The 26523-nt window shown below is 41.1% G+C and overlaps 1 long non-coding RNA gene across 2 annotated transcripts in view; it reads left to right on the plus strand.

The window, feature by feature from the left end:
- LOC102078006 (uncharacterized) overlaps positions 1 to 26523 on the plus strand; it is a 66593-nt gene that overhangs the window by 17436 nt on the left and 22634 nt on the right. Inside the window, exons 1-2 of one of the 2 annotated variants that reach the window (XR_002057412.1) lie at positions 1610 to 1703; positions 7055 to 7293. This is a non-coding gene — a long non-coding RNA (uncharacterized LOC102078006). Of the gene's footprint in view, positions 1 to 1609; positions 1704 to 7054; positions 7294 to 26523 lie in introns of those variants that run through there. The other variant, XR_270123.3, reaches the window with a different exon arrangement.

Genomic DNA, 26523 nt, shown 5'->3' on the forward strand with positions numbered 1-26523 from the left:
GGCCAAGACTGACACATTCATTTCCTAAACGGCTGTGGATGCTGCGGCCGCCTTTTAAGCAGCTTTTGCTATATATCCCCTACAGATGTCGACACTGGGTGAGTGCGGCGCAAAGCGCCACTGGGAGCATCCCATCATGCCCTGCAAATGGAGAAACAGAGGCTGTGGTGAGGACAGATAGGAGGAAAGAGGATTGACGGGACATGAAGAAGGAGGGCGAAATTTCGACAGAGACAGAGAAGGCAGAAGCAGAGAGATGCGAGAGCAAAGAGAGGATGACATGCGAGATAGATAGGGAGAGAAAATTGAAATGAGACGGAGGGAGAGGGAGAGAGAGAGAGGTGAAACAAAGGAAGAGTTAGATGGGGGAGTGAGTGAGCTTTGTGGTCTCGGGCTCCATGGGAGGTTCAGCCCAATCATTTATAAAAGGTAAATGCTGTCATGACGCAGGGCGTTTAAAGGCGCGGCACTGCAGGTGTGATTTATGCTCTCAGTACGGGGCTATAAATCACCCTGCCTTTGTTTCCACAGGCTGCTGCTGCTACTGCTGCTGCTGCCGCATCAAGACATAGCCGTCCCTCTGCCTCATCTATAGTAGCAAAACACACACCCGAACACGCACACACATGCCCTGCGTGGACAGCAATAAAGACAGAGCGAAGAAGCACAACGATGGAAATGGATGGATGGAGGGTAGGAAGAATAGGGCTGACCAGTTGGAGTCTATCAGTGAGTGATATGTGTTGAGTCCAGGAGGTATGGGTGCGCTCACACACACGAGCACACACACGAGTGTCAGCGCAGAGCTCATGTTTCCCAATTGTATTGACTCTGGCACTGTTGGACTCTAAAAAAAGGACCAGTTTTGCTAAAGCTTTCACACTTAAATTAACACTTTGCTTGCAAATTTAGTTGTTTTTACTGATCTAATTCAAGGCAGCAGAGATGGAGCATGGACGTAGATGAAGTTATATTGACTGTGACCATTTCAGCATGTGTTATCGGGCCTGGCTCTGTGTCCCGTATTACTTTACCACTGATTATCATTCTGCTCTGACTGTCAAAGCATGTGTTGAGTGCATCTCCCTTTACTCAAAAGTCTATATTTTGGTCTCTGTAAACAGAAATGCTTTACAAAATATTTATTATCAAATGTCTTTAGTACTTGGGAATTTTAAAAAATTGACTTCTAAATTACTATGGGTATTTTTTGCAGAGGGTAATATGTTAATTATACAAGGGATTTGTCTTTCCTTCATCAAAACAATTACACATTATTTCTTTGATGAATAGTACACCAGTTCTGAATAGCCACCAATGTCCTGCCACAGTCACAAGTCACTGCTTACAAGAACTTTACTGGTGAGGACATAGGCAGTATTGATATGATGGGTGTGTGGGTGGGAATGGCACTTTAGCAAGGTCACAAGTCCTGCTTATGACAGTCACATTGTCAGCATTCTTAAACTAGAGCGGATAAAGCCTTTTGTTCTCCCACCACTTTCGATGGGAAGAATAAAATGGGTTAAATTACTGTAGACTGTGACGTATACGGAACAGCAGGGTTGAACAGTGAAAAAAAAAAACAGAGGTTTGTTGAGTGTGCGAGAAAACCATCTTTGTAAGACGCTCCATGTGACAAATGGCAACATTTCAGGAGTCATGCTGTGAGGTGGTGTTACTTGTAGCTGCACCATGAGTCAGTAAGCGCCTACATTTCTTTGAATAACTGGAACGGGCAGAATGAAAGTGTTTCAGTTGTACTGTTTGATTTCTAAGATGGGGAGATCGCTGCACGGGAGAGCAGCATGAGTTACAGCGATAGCAAGCGGCAGAAAATGAAATAATGACATCTCTTAGTCAGGGTGCAACTGGGTTGCTTGCAGTATGCAATATTGTGGTTACTGTCAGTAGGGAAATTGTACGATGTTACTTCCCCCCTTTTTATTGTTGTGTGTCAGGTATTTTTCTGCTTGTGTTTTAAATAATTCGACATTTGACTCATTCTTACTATATCGTACTGTAGTCACATTGGAAGTACACGTTTTGGTGCTTGGTTTTCCCCAAAATCTTAAACAAAATTGAAGGGCAAAATACACGTGTGTGTCGACTTCAGGGCTGGAAGCACATATTGTAGCTTAGTGGAAAATCAAGGTCTACCTACTCTTGTAAATACAGTATACGAGACAATAAAGTTATGGCCTAGGCACAGAAAATGACAAAATTAATAAAGTGAAATTAAATTCTAAACTTTGTTGTCCTTAATGTGGAAATGAGACTTTTAAAGAACTGTATTTTAAGAACTGTAGTAAGACAGTAAGGGCAAAACATATCAAATGCCTCAGTATATGGTCATAAATGGGCACTTATGAAACAGTGGTGAGTAGATAGGCATCATACTGGAAATAAGAGTGTGCTGGAGGGAGAGCACGCGAGCACTGTCAGGTGCTGAAAAGTGCTGAAAACTCACTATAAAAATATAGTTAAATCAATTCAGTTTTATTGTGTTTTATATATTGAAAGACCCATCAATAATACAGAGAAAACCCTAACGATCAAACAGGCCTCTGTGAATGGGCACTTGGCGATAGTGAGAAGGAAAAACTCCCTTTTAGCAGGAAGAAGGCTGAAGAACCAGGCTGAGGGAGGGGCAGACACTCAGCTAAATCTAAATAAACATCCATCCGCTATATCCAGGAAATATTTCATTTGTCATTAATGAATAATATTGTTAACAATAACAATTTGACAAATCATTTTAGTTTCTGCTCCTTCATAGTGATTTTGTAGAGAGCAGAGGCTTCTGTAGTGCCACCCGAATTATATTAAAATACTTCTCTAACAGCAAAAGCAGCACCTTGTCGCCTTACATAATCAAGCCTTTCATCTAAACCATATTTCACCCTTCTACAAACCACTCTCAACAGAAACCCAATTGTATTGCAGAAAGCAGTCAACAATGCTCTCCGCTCAATACATAATACAAGCGTATAAATCACCTCTGAGAAGGCTCTCTGACTGTGAGGGTGGGGGAAGAAAATGGAGCTGTAACATGCAGCGAACAAGTACAAGCTGACCTGAATGGCTGCTGGTATTCTGATTTCCCCCAGGAGCTCCTCTCTGGCCTGTGCTGGTGTTTTAGATTCCAGAGGGAGGCCATTAATGCTCAGCCTGTCGACCTGATCCATATGTATGGCTGGCTGTTCGTTCTGTTCAGCTATCGCCTCCCTTCTTGCCTACCTGACTGTCTCAAGGCCTGCTGGAGCCCAAATTGGTTCCTGGTCTCTACGAAACATAGAAATAGAACGTCAGACATGTTAGGCACAAAGCACAAGCAAGATGGTTTTCACAAGGTGATTATTCAGACAATGCATCTGGACATCGAGCAGCAGATAACAGGCTCTATTTGCAGTTGGAAGAACACAAACGGGCTCCTGTCTTTTTGCTCTGTGACCAATCGGTATGGATTATCAGCACATGACTGATTACTACACTGTTCTGTCAAACAGACCAGTAACAGCATTTATTACTGATTGTACCACAAACGAGGAATGAAAATGCTTTTTAGCAAACTGAGCAACTGTGCCAGCATTGTGATCTGAATATGGTTTATTGGCTACCGGCTGCAGCTCACTTGATGCCTTTCTTCTTTCTTTTCTCTCACTTATCCCTTCCTCATTCATGATACATTTGGTGTAGCAGTACAGAAAATGTTCTGACACTTTTATTACCAAAGTGGTTTATAAGAGCAATCCAATACGATGCAATACAGGGTGAGAAAATGCTCCAAATAGAGAAAAACACTATCAGAATACAGAGATGCTAAAATACAGCTACAATAGAAATGTTGCAAATGGTGCTATAAGGTGATAGATGTAGCTGTTTTTTTATTTCATTTTCCAAACTTAGGTCTCACATACATGATAATGTTTAATATTGTTTGATAATCCACTCATCTGCTTAGCTTTTCCATGCTAGTTATGTATATCCAGTGCATTCAGTTTTAAATGTTTATGGTTAGAAAAAGAACGATGCTTTAATGCCATTTCCAAATGTAAGCATTTATTCCTGTATGATGGCCTGATGATGTTATGATATGCTTTTAATGGTCTCGCACTTATGCCGCATCTCCAACTGGCCAGCTGTACTGAGTGAAGATGAACAAAGTCTAGACAGCATAATTAAGAACTGTAATAACCTCACTTGGTGAAAAAGACCAATTCAGTCTGCTACCCACATTAGCATGCTTCAGTTTCATTGTCGTTCTTCAAATTTTTCCTTGCAAAAATCGTTGTTGCCCGTGCGCATCCATTGTAATACGTCTTGTTCTGATTCACAGGTTAAAAATACTTTTTGAATAATTGCCGCCTCTCACTTGACATCAATTTAAAATGCTAGTCTTCGGGGGGTGGTCTCTTTGTCTCTATAACACTGTGGGCCGTTTTAGCCTTTAATATTAAAAATTAATAAAACCAGAAAATAAAGTGGATGTGAACTGTGCTGTCCAGATATAGCCGGCTCTTATAGAGTCCATTTAGCACTCCGCGTGAGTCCAAGTCATTTTCGCAATCATCACAATACATCCCGTCACATTAGGGTGCCCAACTGGAGCACGGTTTCAGCCAGATGGAGGGAGGGTCAGTAGAAAGCATCTTGAGACATAGTAGACACTGTATTTATTATGCTTTTTATATATAGAACAACTTTTTATCATCACCGTCACGTGATAAAATCCACATGAATGAGAAATACTCTAATTATTTTTGTATTTAATTAAAATAATGATGTAGATAATGTGCTGTGAATGAAAAAAGATCTGCCTGTACCCACAAATAAGATGGGAGTAGTGAGAACACAGGGAGTGCAGTTTGTCGACCAAAAAACTGCCCGCTTGTAACTGAAGATTTAAAATATTATCTTAAAAATGAAACCTAAATATTTAAAATAAAATTACTTAATAGTTTTCTTTAATCACCTGGTCACATCAACCACATCAAGAAATGAAAGTTTCATTTAGTGAATGTTGAGGAGCATTTCATCCCTCCTTAAGATTTTCATGACTCGAATGAGAGACACAAAAACATATCGATGTGCTCCTTTCCAAGTTTATATTTTCACTCAACCCAACTGGGCAAAAATGTTAAAGAAATAATTTCAAATCATCTGCTCCCATAAAGGGATTAATGACCGAAGACACCGTCTTTAATTTAAGGCTAATAATTATATCATTACGGTTTAATTAAGTGGCAAGAATTTGAAAGTGAGTAAAAGATGTTATTAGTGAATTAAATGTCATAAAACCACATTATTTATTTACTTCTTCCTTATTGCTATTCTCACCTCTCTATGCGTATTCTTTTTTAAAATTTGGATTTAAACTCCATGCACACATTTTCATTACAAAGGTAAAATAACAATTAAGAGGAGTTACAGAAACCCAGGACCAGTGTGTCTGTTAAAAACATGTTTCACTTATTCAACTCTTGTCCCATTTCCTCACTAGTAGCTGTAATAATGTTTAGTTATATACTCTTTGACATACTGTGTACTTCATCAGTTTCCCCTGATTACCATAATTGTTATGAATCTAACAATTAAGATTTACAGGTCTGTTGCCAAGTGAAAAAAAAAAAATACGGCTCAATGATTGGCTGAGAAAATGATCAAGGAACAGTTTGCCCATCACTTGTTGTTGGCTAAGGGTGTAATCCTAATGTTGGCAGTCTAAAAAAGAGTCGACCGCCTTCCAGTCGACACTCAGGGAATAATAGTCATTTTTTTTGGGAGGTGTTGTTGGGAGCACTTTTATTAAATTTCAAATTCTTCCTCTAAAATTTTAGATTTATGTTTTGTATATTTGAAAAATCGCTTTAATAACAAGTATTACACATACATTTCAAAGACAGGCTCTCTCCACATATGGAGTCGTGTTCTTCATGGATATGAATGATAGAAGAGTGATGATGTATTGCTGGAGGTGTTGAATTTTCTTGCCTCAGAGTCTCCGGTGAATAACCCTGTCAGACGTTCATTAATGACAGCTATAAGCCAGAACATGTGAAGATCATACACAGTGGGGCACAGACGCCTACAGTATTTCTCTCTTCTCCCGCCGCCTATGTTGCATCTCCCCCGGTTTCTTATCAGCCTCTCAACCTTGCGTAAAAGCCTAGTAACACTTTACTTTTGCAGTGTTTAATAGAAGTCTCTCTCGTGCCTAATGTGCTTACAACATTAGAACAGCACTAAGAGCGAGTGTACAGATGTAGCTGCTTGTTTTGACATTGTAGCCGCCTTGGATTCTGCATTAACTTAATGTAATCAAAGGATTTTCACTGAAACAGTTTTTTTCCTACTTAGACTTTTCCATAATTGGCTGCACACTGAAATAAGGCCACCTCGAAGTAAAGTGTTACCAAGACAATCCCTACAGTAAAAGCTTTGAGAACTATAATGGTTATACACTATCATCCCCGCTTAAAAACAAGGGGATTTGTCAGGGATGTTTCTGCCTCGGTTGGGGCTAGGGGGACCAAATTACAGCCCTAGTGTCTGGTTGGAGGAGGAGAAGGAAATAGATGGGTCTAGATATAATGGTGATGGCCCCTGGGTGGTACTCCTTTGAGAGAGAAAGAGGAGATTAGAGTGGAGGTGTGAGCTTGCACTAAGATTACATTTTCCCTCTTTATAATGGATAAGTGCTTCTCTCTTTTTTTTCCTATTTCACTCCCACTATTCTGCGTCTGTTTCACAGTGTTCCATCTCTCTCCCTGCCCTCCATCGCCACAAACGCGCAAAAAACACACACACGCACACACATACGCATTAAAAAGCATACACATGCACATATGCGTGCACACTCCAAACACACGCACATCTCTCCTCTCTCCCTCTGTCACCCTCTCCCTCCGTCCTCCCTCACTTGATCCTTACACCTACGTGCTACAGATGGTTTCATTTTATAAGAGATAAAACCACATTTGGTGGAACTGATTAAACAGAGGGAACAACATCCCCATCTGCCATTTATTCCAATCTGAAATTGCTTGGGCAGATGCTGACATCTTTGGAGATGATTGATTCACCCCGTCTGGCCAGAGAGGAGTGAAGAGGAGAGCAGAGCTGGATCCTCCCCGGGGCTGCAGCTTCCTGCCACCCTGCCATGGCTTCACCACAGTGTCACTTCACCAGTGATGGAGCTTCCAACCCCTCCCCAGTCCCCCACCTCCCCGACATCTCTTGTCTGCTGCAAGCTGCCGCAATCAGTACGGGCCCCTGATTGGACTTGGGCAGGTAAGCGCAGTACACTTTAATCACGGGGCCAGAACAAGCCAGATCATCCCCGGTGTGTGCCTGCCTGGCGGCAGAGTGGGAGGACGATCTGTGTCTGTGTGTGGATGCATTAAAAGGTTTGTTCACCCAAATTACAAATACACATATTTTCTCACTCACCTCTACCTAACCATGCAGACAGGCTGTATTTGCATAGAGTTTTGTGATGCTGACAGAATTGAAATGTCTCTTTTAAAGAAGACTAACACTTTGGCTGCATTGAGCATGTAGCGTGTGCAGATCATTGGCAGAGTACAAGTACCGTTTACTGGCTAAACCACTGAGAGTCATATGCAAAGCAAAACAGCAAGCTTAGGTTTTGGTGTAATGCTGTATTTGAAATGTTTGACCCAGCACAATGCTGTAAAACTACAAAAGTTAAATGTGATATGTATAAGTTTACAGACTACAGTAGACTATAGATAAGGAATGAACTTACTGGGCAACCGGCAGCTATTACTTGCAAAATAAATGCCGATGCCAGAGTAATTTCCTCTACACCAATAGTCTAATTGTGCATAGCGGTGCCCTTATAATTTAGCATGTGTAGGAACTTTGTTTGCAAGGTCACAACAAATTGGAGGCCATGCAGACGTCTGCACAGAACCTCACATTCACCCTCTGATGACGACATATCTCTCATTTGGATCCAAGCGGTCAGTCACATACTCAATGACCAGCCTGCGCCTTACATACTGAAATCGAACTATATGAATTCACAATCCCAACACAAGAACTATTCATAAAAATAAAAAATACAATCCTTATGTCCTGGGCAATAAATTTGACAGTTGCCTTTGTAATATGATTTTTTTTTTGGCTTTATATCCTGCTTGGTCTGGGTAGCTGCTGTTACTGACAGACGCTGGAGATGAAGCTCTCCCAGAATGCACCTGCTTTCAAAAATGATAATTAGACCAAACATATGCCAATTCTGATATGTTCACCCTCATAATCTCAAGCGTTAAAAAACAAAAGTTGGCGTAACATCCTAATTTGGGAAAGTTTAGCCCGTCGTTTGTAGATGATATGTTTGTTGTTGAGCTGCAAACTTCTAACGTAGTCACGCTGATGGCTTCATAGATGTGGTGTCAATTAGTTTGAAGCAGACAGTTCTACAGACTAAAGGCTGATGATGTTTTGCGTTTCACCTTATCATATCTTAACCTTTGATCGTCTTTTTCACATTATTCTGTTTGGAGAACACGAACGATGGTAGGGATCATGTACTATAGTTGTTTCTTTGCTCTCTTCCACCGAGGTTACACGATATGAAAAGAATACCAATGGGTCCCAGGTGATTAGATATTCCACTCAACCTTCATCTAATCAACATTTATAGTGTCCTGCCTGTGGAATTACACTGCCCTCCACTAAATCGACTCTGAATCATCAGTTGTAAACACTCAAGCATTTTAAGATTGAAAACTCTTCCTGTTAAAGTGCCATCAAAGCCAGCGGCGTGTGAGCTCGAGTGTGCGAACAAATACGCGTAGTCTCATAAAAACTGCTGAGCTGGGCTCCTCAATGCAATCAGGCACTGGTCTCAGCTCATATACTTGTTTGATGATAACCGAAGATGGAGGGAGAGTGATGGAGCTCTCTCAGGGACTACAGCAATAATTTAGCCTGGGGAGTGGGTGTGAATCATAGTGAAGGCACGGGGGGCTGGAGGTGGTGGATGAATCATTAGGGAAGAGGCGGGGGTGGGGGTGGAATGGAAAAGGGGGTAGAGTCCCGGGGGACTTGGATCCATCAGACGGAGCTGCTGTGGCCTCGACTGCAGCATTGACCTGCAAGCCTGTAACCCAAACCTGTCCATCTTTCTCTCTGATCTCTCCCTCCTGTAAACCACTAGCCTCACTATTCCTCCATCACTGCGATTCATACTCGTCGTTCTCCTCTGCCTCTATCATCAGAAACACCATTCCACATCAGCGGTCTCATCTTTTCCTTCTTCGTGTCTTCCATAAACCTCTTGAAGTGCTGCTGGCTCCAAGAAAGGGAAATGAATTCACAGTCTGAATGCATACTTTCTCCTCTCTCTGCTGCCCTCCGTCTCTCACCTTAGGGTAGTTATTCTACATCTCCTCCCTCTGCCCTCTAAACTCTGATGGCATTCACAGCAAATTGCTCACTCCTGGAAGAAAGAGACAGGATAATATAAAAAGGAAGGAAGTGAATTGTTTCACTTAACTGACTGCCATTTTCCACGACTGCGCAACATGACAAACAGCGCGCACTCTGAAACACGGCCCTAGCCTGCCCTATGTCTCCCACTGCAATAATCCATTACCGGCAACATCCACGCCTTTTCGAGAGTTTCAGCTCCCCAAGGCTTTGACTTTGGACAGGCAGAGGTTAGAGGAAAACAACCTGAAAACAGCCTTATCTCCCAACACACGAATGTTTGTTAAGGCTCCCCCATTAAGTCTCCTCCTGAATTTGCATATTAATTGCATTTTGGCTCTACTCCCTCCTTTTAAGGCTGCTGTTTATAGGTGCTTTATTTCTTTGAGAAGACACAGACGTCCGCGGGGATCTCACCTGCAACGGAGGACAAGAATTGAATTCCACAGGAAATTGCTTTAACTCGAGTGTAATCGAATTTGCACCCATACACACCTTGACTCGAGGACCTCGAGGGCATGCATGCATGTGGAATTACATGTATAGTACATAAAGTTACACAAATCCACACATAGACAGAAAGAAACCCTTCAACTTTAAGAAGTGAACGCTGCTGCAATATGCAAGCTTAGATGGTTATTTTCAAGCTCTCTATTCCCCGCCCCTCTCTGACTTTCCTTTTTAATATTTGCATCCCTTCACTAACTTTCTTTTCTTGTGATTTGTGTTTACTGCTTAGATATCAGAGCGTGATTTAGCAGCTTTCTCAACAAATGTTTGAAAAGATGTGAAAATTTTAATGACTGGATTGAGTAGGGGATAAAGGAACAGCTGGAGATTCTGTAATGTAGTGGCTATTCTTAAACAGTACAGGTACACTTCAAGCTGTCTCATTTGAAAACCAGCGCTGCAGTTTTAGCCATACTTTAGAATAACAGGTGACTGAGCATTCTCCCTTCCCTATCTCCAAAGCAGTGTGACCATATGGATCTTATTTCAAAACGATGTACCGAATGGCACTCTGTAAGTGTGATATCGCATTATGCAGAGTGGATCTATTTATTATTTTCAAGATAATAGTTTCATTTCACAGATTATGACTCACATGTATTTTTTCCCCCCACAAGCATGTTTGCAGTGATGCTTGGCATTTAAGAGAAAGTACCAAAACAGTGAAGGAGTCATTATTTTTATTGCCGTCCATCTCCAGAAACAATGTTTATGATGATCGGCATCTTCAACACAATTATTATATTCCTAGGATGCAAATAAATTCCTCCACAGAATCTGTTTTCATTTTCATTTATTTTAATGGTCCTTTATTCCTCGAATCAAATCTAATGATCTGCACTGAGCCCATCGGAGTAACTCGGTTCCGGAGCATTGATTTCCTTTGTGTTGCAGATTGATCTGTGCCTTGTTACTGCTCAGTATGTCACAGCCTCCCTCGGAAAAGGCGCATAATAAAAAACAAACAAAAAAGGAAACAACAAAAAAACAGCATGATGTACTACAGTAAAGTAGCTTTAATATCACGAAAAATCTTTAACTCACTACAAATGTCAACATGGACTATATCGCAGATTAAATCCATGGCCAGGCTTCATATAACTTCTAGACTTGTTGAATGGTCAGATACTGTAGCTTCAGAAATCGCCTTATTTGTAGCGTTTCCCCCTGGTTGGCTCAACACTTTCTGTGGCGACACAGCTTTACGAACTGTTTCTGAGTGACAATAAATAGACCCTTAATGTGCTGCTATGCCACTGGCCCCAATGCCTTTGCCCCTCTTCACTCTGGTGTGTTAGTATGTGAACAGTAGCCTGGGAGAACAGAGTCTCATTAAAGCTTCCATTGCAGTGGACCACTCCCCAGATCTCCCTGCAGCAGCATCATCCCTTCACATGGTGGACCACAACCCCCAAGGGCCGCTGCACAGAAGCGTACACACATGTGCACACATGCGCACACATGCGCAGATTAAACCCTTAGTCTTTCCATTAGGCCATTTACTAAAGCACTCTTCTTTTTATCATGGTTGTCTGACTCTCTCATCTATGCTAAGGCAGACTGGGCACAGACCCCCACCAGCATCAGTGTCTCACTTTTGGAGAATTTATCGATAAGGACAAACAAAGAAATGTGCAGCGCAGTACATGTGTTATGCACGAGCTCAGCATGTGCACGCGTGTGTGCACATTTGATTCGGCTTTGAGGAGGTTTCTGTGTGATATGTGTGCATAATGTGTTCTAAGGGGTTCGGTGGGCACGCGATGGGACACATAGGGCTGCTCTCCCGCAGATGCAATTAGACTAAATGGGATTATGCCTATCACATTTCAGACAGGCCGGCCCCACAGCCACCTGGGGGAGAGGGTGATGGGGAGAGGGTGATGGGTGGAGGGTGAGGGAGGTGTGGCCTGATGAAGAGGGATAGAAAAAGAGGAAAAGGGTGGAGAGGTGGGGAAGATGCAAAGAGGGAAATGTTGTCTCAGAGACGGCATCCGGTGTAGTGTTAATGGAGGCTGTGGTAAAGCACACTCATGCTATGCAAAACTATAATGAAATGCAATGACAGGGTGAATAAAACAGCGTCCCTGTCTATTGATTCAACACATCTCTTACCCTCCTCTATCGCGGCATTTCATGATGTCTTTGATGTGATGTACTACTGAACCTCCTCTGGTATCAGGCTAAATGTCAACATCAACAAAGAAATCGAGGGAGGGCAGGCTGCCTCAACACACGCTCGTGCTAGAAGTGGTTGTTGTTTGAACTGTGTGGTCGTAGGATTTAGTAGAGGACATGGATGAAGAGGGGAGAATGTAGAATTATGATTTTCACAAGTAGCTGTACTTCTTTAGTGCTTGTGTGATGGATTGATAACCACAGAAAACAAATGTATTTTTGTCTTTATCGCTCCTCGTCTCGTAAAGACATAAAGACAGTCATAATATTCCACTGAAAACTGCACTGTAAGTTAGTGCTAGGTGAAAATTTATTCAATAATCACATGCAAATTCAGAAGAGAAATGAAGTACTGTAGAAATTAATCAACAATGTCTTGGACAACAACCCGAAATCCTGTTTAATTACTGAAAATTATTAGCTTGATTACTAGTTAGCTACCATACTACCTATTTGTTACCACCACCACCAACAAAAAAGTGCTACATTGCTCTTTAAATTAATACAGCACATTATTTATTTACAGCAATTTGTTATGCTACATGCTGTGTTATTTTCCCATTACTCTGTAAAGTGACCTGAAATGCATTGCCACATAATTATAAGTTAACAATACTGATTTTAGGCTGCAGTTTCACACACAAACATAGATCCCTATCCTAATGACACACATGATTTTTCTTTAAGTTTATAATATCTGAACACAAAGCAAAGTGGAAAACCACCCTAAAGGGAATTCACAATGATCGCTACAGTGATTCTACTGTAGAAACATGTACAGCCAGAAATGGAGGCTACAGTGCTCCAAGCCCAACTGCTCATCACTGCCTTTGTTACCTGCTAAAGATCAGGGCCTGGGCTCGGGCTGGCATTCACTCAGCTTTATAACATCACTCTGGGTTCTTGGCTAGCTTTGTGTTTGCATGCTGTCTGTGCAGATGCTTGCTGAGGGCTGAAGTTGTGTTAGCGGTATAACGTGGCTGTTTCTGTCCTAGATGCAGTTTGCATTTCACCATCGCAATCTTTACCTTTTGTGCAATAAAAAGGAAAGTAATCTCCATATCTCTACTCCTCAAAAGCAGTCGGCCGCTCTACCAGTTTCCACCTCCCAGCACACGAACTGAAATCAGCTGATTGTAACGCAAGTGCGCAGAAAGAAAAACAGTTTGTTTGTTTGATGTTTATTTATGTATTTTTTGTGCCCAGCACGCCAAGAGCCTTCGTAACGCAAGTACCAGCATGTCTGTACTTTGGACCATAATTGTTTAAATTGGCCTCTGTGGGACTAAACATGTACGACATGTACATGGACATTATAACATTGTCAGTAACACTGTAACTCTTTTAAAACTCTAAGCTTTGAGACATTGCTGCCAGTGATGGACCTCCCTCGCCTACACGCACCTCCTTGGCAGGAGCAGAGCAGGGCACAGTGTAACCATTCTTGCAGTCGCCAGTGCTCGCTCTTACATTAATCAAAAGCGTTGTGGCAGTGTCCAGCCCACCTCTCCATCCCCAGGTGCCAGCTGTGTTTGGGCTGGCACCTGTCTGGCCCCTAATAATACACTATCTCTTTTCCTTGGCCTTGTGCTTACAAGACCAAACGCTGAGACTGTTATGCACATTTGTGCACATGAACATAGACCTGCAGAGGCATGGATACTCTTTAGTGCATAGAAATAAACAAGTGCAAGTTTTTACAATTTGTACAAGAATGAATATTTTCCATATTTTAGTATATTTATTTCATTATATGAATCGGAACAAATGAGGAATTTTGTCATCTGTGTCAAACTACTCATATTGGTCAATAACTACGTTTTAGATGCTGGTTCCCTGGTGGGATGGGTCTCACTGGGAGCTTTTTTTTTATTTACGTTTGTCATTGTGAGCAAATAACTGTCTGGATGCAATTGGACATCTCATAATGATGAGAAATTAAATGTTCGTGGTGAACCACAGAGAGAGCCTACAATATGCTCCTGAACATTGGGGGACAGAGATCTGAGACCTGGGGGGTGGCAAACTGGAGAGCCGTGATAGGATACGGCCCATTAATTATTGAATTTGCTGACGTTATGACAAATGGCGTTGTCCTAGCCCTTGCTGAAGCTCACGACTTTTACAAGGCCAGCTGGACAGAGCCTCAGCATTTCTACTGTAAAACCACATAAGCAGGTTTAAAATTAATGCTGTTTTTTCCCTTTTTTCCCACCTCAATAAATGTTCTCTAACCACCTGCAGTTTGGCAGAAATTAGATTAAGTAGCCTGAGTTAAATATCTTTAAGCTGGGTCACTGTTGCTGGGTCTGACATCCACCTTGAGAACCTCCGTGAGGCTTTGCAGTTTTGGGAAGGAGAATAATTGAATGAGGGTGCATGAAGGTGAGCAAGCCAGTGTGGGAGTCAGTCACACCTCCGTGTTGGGTGTTTTTGCGATGTGAGGCCAGCAGTGAAAGAAAGGCAACAGTGTGCTGTGTTTGCACTGCGTAGGATTGCCTTCTGCTCCTGACGTGTATGTGGTCAGCTGTGCCCTAAGGAGGTGTCCACTATGAATTGTTGGTTAAAGTCCTGAAGGCTCGGGAGTGTATACAAATGCTTCTCCCACGCTTGCACTGAGCACAAACGCTCCTGTATACGAGTTTGTTTCTTTGTCCGCGTCTCTTTGAGCTTATTCTATTTTGAACAATCCATCATGGAGCCACCTTTTCATTGTTCATCTATATCTGACTGCATCTAACCTTCACACACCTGCAACACAGGGAGTGAGAAACATAATGTGAAGCAAAACACGAGAGGCGAAAAAAGAAAAAAGAAGAAGAAGGGGGGCCGAGTTAGTACATAATGTACTACACACCTAAATCATCCTTGTTTGGTCTGCCTAAAATAAGCTTCACTGCAGCTGTTAACCTTTAATAGCAACGATGTATCACTGGAAGAGGAATCAGCGCACCTCTGTTCACCTTCATCACTGCTTTTAATATCTTGCAAAAATTAGTCTCTGGTGAAATGAGCAGGCCTTGAATGTTACTAATTTAAATTATTAAACAACTGGGTACCACATACTGAATAATGACTCCTTTAATATGAGACACTTAAGACTGAGTGAGCTAGAGCTCGAATAATAAACACCATTTATAAGTCAAACGTATGGTGAGAAGTAAGGGAGGGTATTCTCAGCGTATTTGTCTCCTGTGGTGTTTGCCTATCTCAGAATAGAGCGAATGCTCGTGAGTCAGCCAGGGTCTGCGGGCCTTATTTCTTTGCTGGATGCACTGTCGTTAGCGGCTATCCCTGTAGATACTGCCTGCTGCCAGCTGCTGCTCTGGCCCTCTGGAAAAGAGGCTGGCAATTAGACCTTGTGCTTAAAACAAGGTGAGTCAGGACCTTTTAATGGAGCACTATTTCTGAGCTCCCACACATGTGGCTTTTTAGATTTTCGCTGCGCCAGAGAACTCTGCAGCACTGAGGCGTGGAGGTTACTACGTCCAAATAACTGGGGTAGTGGGTGGCTCGGTAATAGTGCAGCATTTTTCTACAGGAATAGCTTTTTTGTTTCTTTTTTTTCTGTGCGAAACTGAATGTAATCTGTGCTTTCATCTTCCACTAGAAGCCATTTGCTAATGGTGTTTATTCTTTCACAGTTTCTAAACCAGTTTGTAATTTAATCTGTTCTGACACAGAAGTGAAAATTTTCTAGGGTTTAGATTGTTAATAGCTGCTTTGCTGGAAAACACTGTATCATTATGCATAAGAGCTATAGTGCTACTGCTGCTGCATATTAGCTCTTCACTGGCTTCCTGGTGTTTTTTATCTGGAAGAGTGAGGTTAACTGTCTTAATCTGTTCTCCCTCTCATCTCTCATCTCAGACCTTGATAAGATGGAAGGGAAAAGCTGCCTGTGTTTAGACTACTGCACCTTGTTTCCTTGGACCTTACCCAGCTAACCTTGAGTCTATTCAATGACGAGCATGAACCAGTAAACACACTGACATGCGTGCTGCCTCTCTCTAGCTTTCTCTCCCACACGCAAAGCGAAACACAAACATACACACAGCATGAAGAGACCACGTTAACATGAGCAAGGCAAGAAACGATTTACTGTTGCACAAATAGAAGAGTTCAGGTTAAAAAAGAAATCTTTATTTTTTGTTGTAGTTAAAGGAAAAAAATATGCTTGAACTTGAATGTCACATCTGCGTATTTTCAGCTAGCTTTGATTGCCTAGCTATGTTAAATATGACTTATTGTAACACATGATAGCAAAAATATTTTCAAATAAAATTTTCTTTGAAGCGTTTTTTTTTTTTTTTTTAGACTCCTGCGCTTTTCAAGGAGTGGTACTGAGCAAAAAACAGAAGGCTGATGTTGTGTTACTGAAATGTCTGCCAGGTCCTTCCTCAAGCTGTGAAATTTGAATCCTCGGACCAGACTGGAGAGTCACAGTCATCCATACACGGCGACAGACGTAAAGGCCGCTGGACCTCGACTCTGGTTGGCTGAAACTGTCAGACTACCATCTGAGGAGGGGCCATATACTCATAATATATGACAGCCTTCAACCTGGCCAGTCTAAATAGATTATCTTGGCTGCGTCTTCCCCCGACCAGGTGCCAATGTGTAAAACAGACCAACTATGTTAAAAAAAAAAAAGCAGTTACTTGCCAACTATGACAAAATGAACGCAGGGAAGTAGCATTAAAAACTGGAATGATTTAGTACAGTTTTGCGAATGTACATTATGTCACTGTGATTTTAAGTGGCGCTTTATATATTAATACCATAGGAATGCCCTTTATTTTAAACAGCGCTAAATCTTAGGATTGTTTTCCTCCACCTGGTCAAAAAACATCCATAATAATGCAGATATTGTCAGTGTTATCGGTGTGCATTATTGTGAGTGAGCACGCATGCACGCTGTGCACATGTGTGTGTCTGCTAAGGGCTCTTTTGTCTTTTGTTCTCGAAGAGATGGAGAGCATCCACTGCTCACTAACAAACACATAAATATGCATTAATCTGTTCTGGTTGGGTGAATTTGAAGAACTGTCAAGCGTCAAATGTAAAGGTCATGCTTTGCTTGCTGTAAGGGGAAGGTCCTGGAGACCATGGTTAGGGCACTATTTGAATAAACTATGCAAGGATTTACAAGAAGTAACCTTCAGGGCTAAACACGCCCTCTTCCCTTGCCAGAGAATAGCTAACATTATAAATGAGCTCAATCACCAACTTTACCGTACAGGTTCAGATTATAGATAGTTTGCATGTTTTTGTACCTTTAGGTTAAATTGTCGGTTAAAGCTCATCATATAATTTGTACTTTTGTTATTATTTGTTGTAATGCAGGGAATAATATTGTGTATGGAAGGAGAGTGCACAAGGGATTACCTTTTGAATTTTGAACAAAGTGCCCCCACCCTAACCCCCACCCATCTCTATGTAGCATGACAGCCTAGCAGAATGTGGCAGGTGGAGGTCTTCCAGGCTGAGCGAGGGGTGACCTTGCCACTTCCTATGTAGAATCGGTTTGGTTTGTAACACAGCACCAGGTCCCAGAAATGTGCTGCAGCTCAATAGACAGGCGTAGTGAACAGAGGGCCAGTCGCAGCCCCAGTCTCATCCACAGCCCCATGGCAGCAGATGCCACATGGCGGCCCCAGAGCCTTCAGCCGGCGGGGAGACGTAGGCGAGCGCCAGCCGGGTCACCAAAGCCCATGTCCATGTCATGCACAGAGAGGGCCTTCTCAGCAGGCAGGCAGGCAGCCTGCCGTCCTCTCCTGTCCCCCTTTTCTTGGAGGCAGAGTGTAACAGCTCGTTTGCACGTGCTTTGTGTAGATTAAAGCAAGAGGCTGTCAGGGATAATTAAAAGTAATAGAGCTTAGCGCTTTTTGGATTAGTGTCCTAGACAGCGGTACTACTGTCTGGATGAGTGTGTTTATTTATCGTATATGTGTGTGTGTGGCTATATGTTTACTTCTGTGTACACAGACAATGTGTTCTTTAAACTTTTCAAATAGATATTCACAGATCATATTGATATGGCATACATAATGTTATAAACCAATGATGATGTAGGTCATCCTAACCTTGTGTTAGCTGTGTTTAAAATAAAACAAGACAACAAAGTCCCCTCATCCCATTAAATGAGTTCTTCAATCATCCAAATTGTTGCTCGGGCAAATCTAATTGCAACTGTGCTGTAACCCACGTGAACGACATCACCAAGATCGAATAATTAATATACAAAGGACATGTAAAAAAACAAAAAACTAAAAGATGTTGCATAATTAACTTGTTTTTGCTCGTTCATTTCGACCATCAGTCTCTACTCCCAGTAACTATGCTTTTTTTTTACTCTTGATAAATAATTGTTTTTTGCTTGTAGCAATCCATTACAACAGCTTAGCCTAGCGCATGTTGTTTCTTTTACTGTCAACTTGAAGCAGTTTGCCAGCATACTGTGTGATGAACTGTGAGCTTCCTGCCATGGCTAGTATCAATAGACTGTGAAACTTTTGTGTTTAAGGTTTGCATTAAGCTGCTTATGTTCTGGCACATTATGTAATTAAGTTGAACTTAACTTAAACAAGATCAGTGTCACATGCTTCAGCTGGAGGGTTCTTCCTGTTAAAGTTGAGTTTTTCCTTCCCACTGTTGCCAAGTGTTTTCTCATTTTTTTTCTGATATTGTACGGTCTCCACCTTACAATATAAAACACCTTTAGGTGACTGTTGTTGTGAGCTGGGGCTACAAAATAAAACTGAATTCATTTCAACACAGAAACAAATAGTGTTTCTCATTCACAAGTCATAAGATACTTGCACAATTTAAAATTTTGTCAGTGGTTGATTGTGATAATATTGTTTATTGACATCCAACCTTGAAGCCTTTTGATGTGTATTGCATCTTAGTAAATGAAAAGATGGGGTGGTCCTCCCTAGAGAATCAAAGAGAACAGCATTGTACGGTGTTTATTTTTAAGGCTCTACTGCATAAATTGCCATAAATTGCCTGCTTAACTCTGTACCTTAATTGAATTCAAAAATAGTACTTACACTGTCAGGTCACAGAACACAGAACACTTTTAACATCTCACACTAAACTTGGGAAAACTGGATTTAAATATTTTAAATGGAATAAACTATGAAATTTCATACGTTCACTGGAACATTTTAAAAGCAAGTAGTTATTAATTTGCAAGTAGCCTTGCACATGACTTTCTTGATTTCGTACAATATATAATTTTTTTTCTGTCTATCTCATTTTTTACATGTCTCTCTTGAAAATAATAATCTCAATCTCAACAAAACTGTCAGTTTTACTACTACTAATAATAATAATGACAAGTTTCAAAGAAAAATCTTCAAGGTTATTTGCTTTCAATTATGCTTGCAGGCTTTGCCCCTTAGCTTAACCATAGTGATGTTATGGTCTCATCATCATCTTCAGCTCTACTGTGTTCTTGTGTGTTACTTCCTTTAGTCTGATCTTCACTACCTTAATAAGCACTTTCATTGCCTCTTAAGTAAACTTAGGGTTAACCGACTAAAATATGACGATGATACTGATGCTATAAGAGAAGCACCACCATATTTATTGTGTCTTTTTTGCATTTACGCTCATTGACTGAATCCACTGAGGACTTCCAGGAGCATGACCTCTTTTGTGCTGTGAAATACAGCCGCCCAAGAAGAATATATTGGATGAGTGTCCTGTTACTTATAATCCCTAGTAATCTGAGCATTAAGTGTTAAAAGGGCAACGTCTCAGTCTTTGTTCTATTAAATAGTAAGTAACCCAACTGAAATCAAGACCACTTAAATGTAATGCCTTTTATTTCAGACTAAATGTGTTATAGTTTGTAATGGCTGGACAGATTTCAGCAGAAATTGTTAAAACTGTTCTTAAAAAAAACCAAAAACTGAACAGGTTCATCTACTTCGCTCAGGATTTAGATGTCATGACTGTTCTGGGCAGAACAATTTGGAAAGTTCTTATTTTGATCAAATTACTTTGAATAGTTTAAATGGGGGGAAAAAAGGGTTAGAGGAAAAATTCATTTAGCAGAAACACCTAAAAATACCCTGCCTGGATGAGGAAATTGCTGCACAGCACACTATGAATCAGCTGATGTTTATCACTGAAATGCAATTTTGAATGCTTCACTTAGCAAAAATTAGTAGAAAGAGGTTCCACAGTTTAGCTACTCAGAAAAAGTTCACAAGATGAGTCTTTTCTGAAATCCCCTTTTTCATGATAGTAATTCAATTAAATTCAGTTCTATTCAATTTATATTGCACCAAATCACAACAGTCTCTTCAAGGCGCTTAACATTGTAAGGTAAAGCCTCTAGAGTAATACAGATGTCTTGAGCTAAAATAACATCTATGTGGGTTATATTATGCTATTCCCTATTACTAGGATGAAGCAGGAAAATGAAAATGCATATTATAATGAAATTATAGGTGCAAAATGACTATTTAAATTTAGTATAGTAATAACTTGATGAATTATGGCACTTTTTCTTCAGGGGACATTCCTTGAGGAAATGTTGGAAAATGCTCATGGGAAGCAGCAGTCATCAATCACACATGGTGTGGTTGGGGGTGTTGTGGTGGCCCTGAGGACTTGGGTCTGCACAGCAGCCAGTAATCTAAATGGTCTGAGCTCCAAGGCCCCCATGGGGCTGCCCGCTCTGTCGCCTGCAAAGAAAACAGATCAGGGGAGAGGGATCAAGGTTTGTTTTCTCCTTTTTCTAGGTCATTATTTATTATGTGAAATATCAACGTCCTTGGCTGCTGCATGGGATCTTCTCCCCCCAAATTGACAGATCTCATTATAAGATAAACGTGACAAAGATAGCTCATAATGCTTCAGAGAAATGTAACACCATTAGCGGGTCATTGTCATCGTTCTAATGTGTCCTTTTAAGCCGCTTAGTGAACTGGTGCTGAAGTGTGATACAGGGATTAACCTATCAGAGAGTTGCTGCGGAGGAGTTGAGCCGCCATTGATGGAAATTTTTGGACGTGTGGTGATATCTTCCCAGGCGCTACGCAGAGTCATGGTTGAGCCTGATTCCTAAACACAGCGAGGTTTCTGGGATATGGGGGAGGATGTCTGGAGGGTATCGACATGCACGGGGCTGGGACTGCCATGTACTTAGTGTCTGAATTTGTGAGTGTTGCAAAGGAGCAAATGTTTTGCATCAAAACATGTGGATGAATTTTTGTTTTTCCTTTTGTGGCTAGAAATTTTTTCGTGCCGTTTATGTTTTATACATTGCACACTGCTGGCTCCACACAGTCGTACTGCAACAGTTCTTTTTTTGAATTCCAGAAGCACACTGAGCGCTAGTAGTTGCACTATAAATCTCAATATATTGGCAACAGCATCTCATTTCTAGGACAAGCCTCTATTAAAGAATGTGCTTTTAATGAGTTGACACAATTGATATACTCTGCCTGAGTGAGATTTGAGTTGTGGAAATGACTTCAAAATGTGAATGACAGCAAATGCTTCCAGGGGTTAAATGGTTATTTATGAAGCCATTGTTTAATTCTACCGTACAGTAGAGCCATCTGCAGCTATGTGGATGCATCATTATCATCCAGTCATTCATTGTGCTTTTGGTGACTGTTAACTGACACAATTCCAGTGATCAGTTTCACAACCTCATCAATCATTCCATTAGCCTTCAGCATCACATTTACATCATATTAAACTTAGTGAACACAATAGATGCATGTTAATGATGACACAACGTGCACCAGATATAGACACATACACACTCACACGTGTATATATATATATATATCTATACACACAATTGGCAGATGCTGAGTTGGTGTCCCCATGTAAGTGCTGTTATTTAAAGACTGAAGTGAATTTGCATCAAAAAAGCTGCAACAGTAATCAGTATACTGTAATTTCACAGGAAATCAGAGTACACTGATGGCTACTTTGCACAGTGGGACTTATTTTCCTCAGGTTTAGTGGAGGTAAGACTTTGCAGCTAAGCTTCTCTATTACATTTTCTAATTTCATGGCTCAGCAGGAATTATCAAAGCTTTTTTGATTACATTTTCATATAACCTTGATCGCAAAGGGCAGAGCAATCAATACAATAGCCATTAGCATCCTAGTAATTATTAGTGAAATAGTAATAATTTCTCCTTTAGCTTCTTATTTATTTATTGGGCCTATGGAGGGAGAAAAGGGCTGCAAGTTGAGATGGCTGCAATGCCATAAGATGCAAATTAAAATGTTTTAATTAAACCCACTGATCTTTCTTGTTGTAAGATGCAGGCTTGCCCTTCCTGTCTGAACTATTGAAATTCCTACATTTTAACACAGAGAGTTCTGCTTTTGAGTTTCTGTGATCATGCAGCACGATTGGTAAACGGAGTCATGTTGTTTTTACTTACGAACATAAGACAACATGTAAACCAAATCACAACGCAGTAGTCAGGGTAATGGGACTATTTATTCAGCTTTGTTAGGAGAAGAGGTCATGTGATCAGGGGATAGTAATTATAGCATACGCTTAATTACATTAGCAACCTCCTGTCTTTTCATATTATCTCTGACGCAAAAAAACACAGAGAGAGATTTGATTATGTTAATAAGCTGCGTTTTATACATGGTAATGGAGGCCTAGTTCAAAGCCATTAGTGCTATGAGGAATATCCATTTGAGTGTCTGAGCTCTCGAACGCAGCTCAGCTCAAAGTGCACATTGTTTAATGGTATTGATCAACGGTCTAGCGAGCTCCAGGGTTTTTGCTCATTACTGTGTCTTATTCATGCTTTCTTGGGTAATGATGCCCACACAGCAATTACTGCCACAGCCATTTAAATGATCTAAGAGAGAAATCATAATCATGAAAGGTAGAGGAGAAACAGATGAAAAAAGAATCGTGTCATTTTCTGAAAGTGAAAAAAGCTGCTTATTGAGAGGAAACATCAAGATTTCAAGTGCACTGACTTCACAGCAGTCTCCATTAACTTTCATCAGCCGTAGCTGGTGCTAATCTGATTTTAAGTCTTCAAATTTCACTCCTTCTTAAAGTAGATTTGTTCTTAAAAGGTAAGAAGCTGATATTATTAATGCAAATATGCTTGATTTAGGATTTTTATTTTACCAGCTACAGCTTTTTTTAGTGTATGTACAGTGCAGTGATGTTGCTGTTGGTTTACATTATTCTTAACCAACAGTCAGTAAAGACGTGACATTTGATTTAATTGTTCCCTTTTTGGGGCAGTATTTACACTCACTAGCCACTTTGATAGGTACACCTTTTAAGTATCATGTTGGACCCCTTTTGCCTTGAGAACTGCCTCCATTCTTCATAGCACAGATTCAACAAGGTGCTGGAAACATTTCTTAAAAATTTTGGTCCATGCTAACATGACAGCATCACACAGTTGCTGCAGATTTGTCGTCTGCACATCCATGATATGACTCCGCTGTTCCACCACATCCCAAAGGCGTCCCATTGGATACAGATCTGCTCACTGTGGGGGTCATCTGAGTACAGTGACCTCATCTTCAAGAAACAGTTTGAGATGATCTGAGCTTGGTGACATGGTCTCTTATTATTCTGGAAGCAGTCATAAGGAGATGCATACACTGTGGTTTCGAAGGGATGGATGATAGTTTCTGAAATACTCACACACAACCATATCACATTTAAAGACACTTAAATCACTTTTCTCCTTCATTCTGATGCACAGTTTGAAGATCAGCAGGTTGTCTTGAACATGTCTACATGTCTAACCCCACTGAGTGCTTAGAGATTTGTCTAATAGCGCAGCTGAACAGGCGTACCTAACAAAGCATGAGTGTATATAAAACAGCATGGCACCATAATAAAAATGATCTGGGGCTAAACCAACCTGCCTGATGTTTGGACCTCTCACTCACTGACAACAAGGCCCTGAACTGTTGAGGAGCTCAAATTTTAGAAAGCAAGAACAAGAAAAAATTGCTTTAACAGCTACAGCAGTAGCTGTTGTATTCTCTGCTCTGCTACAAGTCACAAAAGTTCACTGACATTTCTTAGACTGTTACACTGTTTCCCACATCGCTGCTAGTTTCGTCCTGTGTATGTGCCACCACAACCTCTCCCTTTGTGTGAGGGAGTTTTGCACTTTGTAGTGTTGCATCTGATTCCACGAAGAAAGCAAATAAACAGTCTATTAAGATTTCTGCTCAAAGAGCTTTATAGAGGTAATCAAAGCAGATGCAAATAAAGGTCACTTTCTGAATCAACCTGGATCCTCTCATGTAATTTCTGCCTGTTTTTCTCGTCTTTCTCTCTCTCAGTCCCCCCAAAACCCCCACCCTTGTCCCATCTCTCCCTATCAATGAGGCGGCAGACACCCCAGACCTGCTCAGTCAACTGCTTCAAGATTTATTCTTTGTAACAAATCTGCAACAGCTGGAGAGCCGGGGAATGCATGTAAACTTTGTGTGTGTAATTTGGTGACAAGTCAGGCTTAATCAAGCTCCCAGTGGCTGGATGAGAGGAGCGCAGGGGAGCGGCATATGGGGAGCTGAATGGTGAACAGGCAGTGGGCAGGGAAGGAGACACAAAGCTCTGTTCATGTGCATTAACATGCTGTACAGTAGCAGTGGCAGGCACACATACAGCTACATCTCTTTATAGACAGCTTCTGTACTGGTTGTATGTATACTGAAAACATATTAAGGCTCCATATAAGTGACCATTTCTCTCTTACATTTTACAAATACATTTTTAGGGTGTTTTTGTTGGTTTTTAGTGTGGATAGAACCTCAGGTAGTGTGCAGAAATCTAACTAAAATGACAAACAGTGCTTATGAAGGCTGCACAGTCATCAAAGAAACAACGCATTTGTAAAGGTAGTAAACTCAGTTATTTAAGATCGGCAGAGGAAAGGCTTATTTAGTTTCACTGAGTTTATTCAACGTCATTTCTAGTTTATTACTGCCAGATATAGACTTTTCTAACAGAGCTATATAAACCTACCATAAAAATTGTTTACATTTATGCAAGACAGCAATTATAGTATACAAATCTTGCTGCACGTAGAAAATTCAAAACAAACATAAAAGTGTGAGCATGCCTGAGGAAGGAGATTGCAGATGTCTCTGATGTCTCCGAGCTGCCTCACCAGTAAGTCTCATGTTCTGTGGTCAGAAAAACTCGACTGTTTTGGAGCACAGTGTGGGACTCATGCAGTCCTTTTTCCGCTCCCTAGACGATTTGGGCGGACACATTTTTATAACACACTGTTAAAATGGTGAAAATGGTGAAAGCGCCAAAAAATCAGAGTTTTGAAGCCATGTGTACTCGCACCTGCAGATGGTGTTCCCCTTATACACAATTCACACTGTCCTTTACACGCCCACATTTAACCTTAAATGGTCAAACCACCTCATGACAATGATCCTCTAGTAGTGCCAGTGCTTTAATTGTGAGTTATTACTTGGAAGATTCAATACAGCATTTTAATGTTTATAGCTGTTAGACTGATTGAGTTAAAGGATGGCAGTAATCTGTGGTTTCTTCGACAGTGGGACTTCGTCTGCAACTGAAACCTTTATAGGTTACCACAGTTATTTTATTTGACTTTTTTATGGCTGGTTTTGCCTGCATTACTGTAAGCTTAGGACTCACGATGAGGATGTAATAGCTGTGTGAGAGATGTCACTGGCTTCATATCCAGGTAGCGTATTCACACAATGCATATGTGCACGTTCTGGGTGAAGTGACTGCAGAAGGCAACGTGAGCGGGAGCCACTGCAGAGTCGCGGTTGTGTTCACTGAAGCGATTTTATTCTCAAAAATGGAATAAAAGCCAACATTGTACTTGTTGATTTATGAACAGTATAAAAACATTACCAAAAAATTGTGCTCTGCAGCTGACCACAGCAGCCAGATGACAGTAAGGACCACAGCAACCACTAAACCAACCAGCCTGCAGTTGCAGAAATGAAGTATAGGCCATGAGCGGTCAGTTGTCAGTAATCACATTATTTTTTTGCAATTTTGTCTTTGTACCACACTGTACTTCTAAATCATTCAAACAAGGAGTCAATGAAGTGCCGACTTTCAGTTTTAATTCATAGGGTTTACATACAGTACTGCATTAACTGTGTAGAAATTATAGCCATTTTTAAACATAGATCCCCATTTTCAGAGGATGTGCCCCTCTCACTCACTCACATGAATGCACACATACAACCAGACATGCACAATGACCACAAGGCCCCAGCACTGGACCACTCAGGGGGCTTGATGTTAATGACAGGGTCTGTAGCTGAACTTAACTGTACAGCTGGTCCCAGCTGCCCTGCGCAGCTGCAGCACATGACAGAGAGAAGGAA

This window comes from Oreochromis niloticus, linkage group LG19 (assembly GCF_001858045.2).
Source record: "Oreochromis niloticus isolate F11D_XX linkage group LG19, O_niloticus_UMD_NMBU, whole genome shotgun sequence".
Classification (NCBI taxonomy): Eukaryota; Metazoa; Chordata; class Actinopteri; order Cichliformes; family Cichlidae; genus Oreochromis; species Oreochromis niloticus.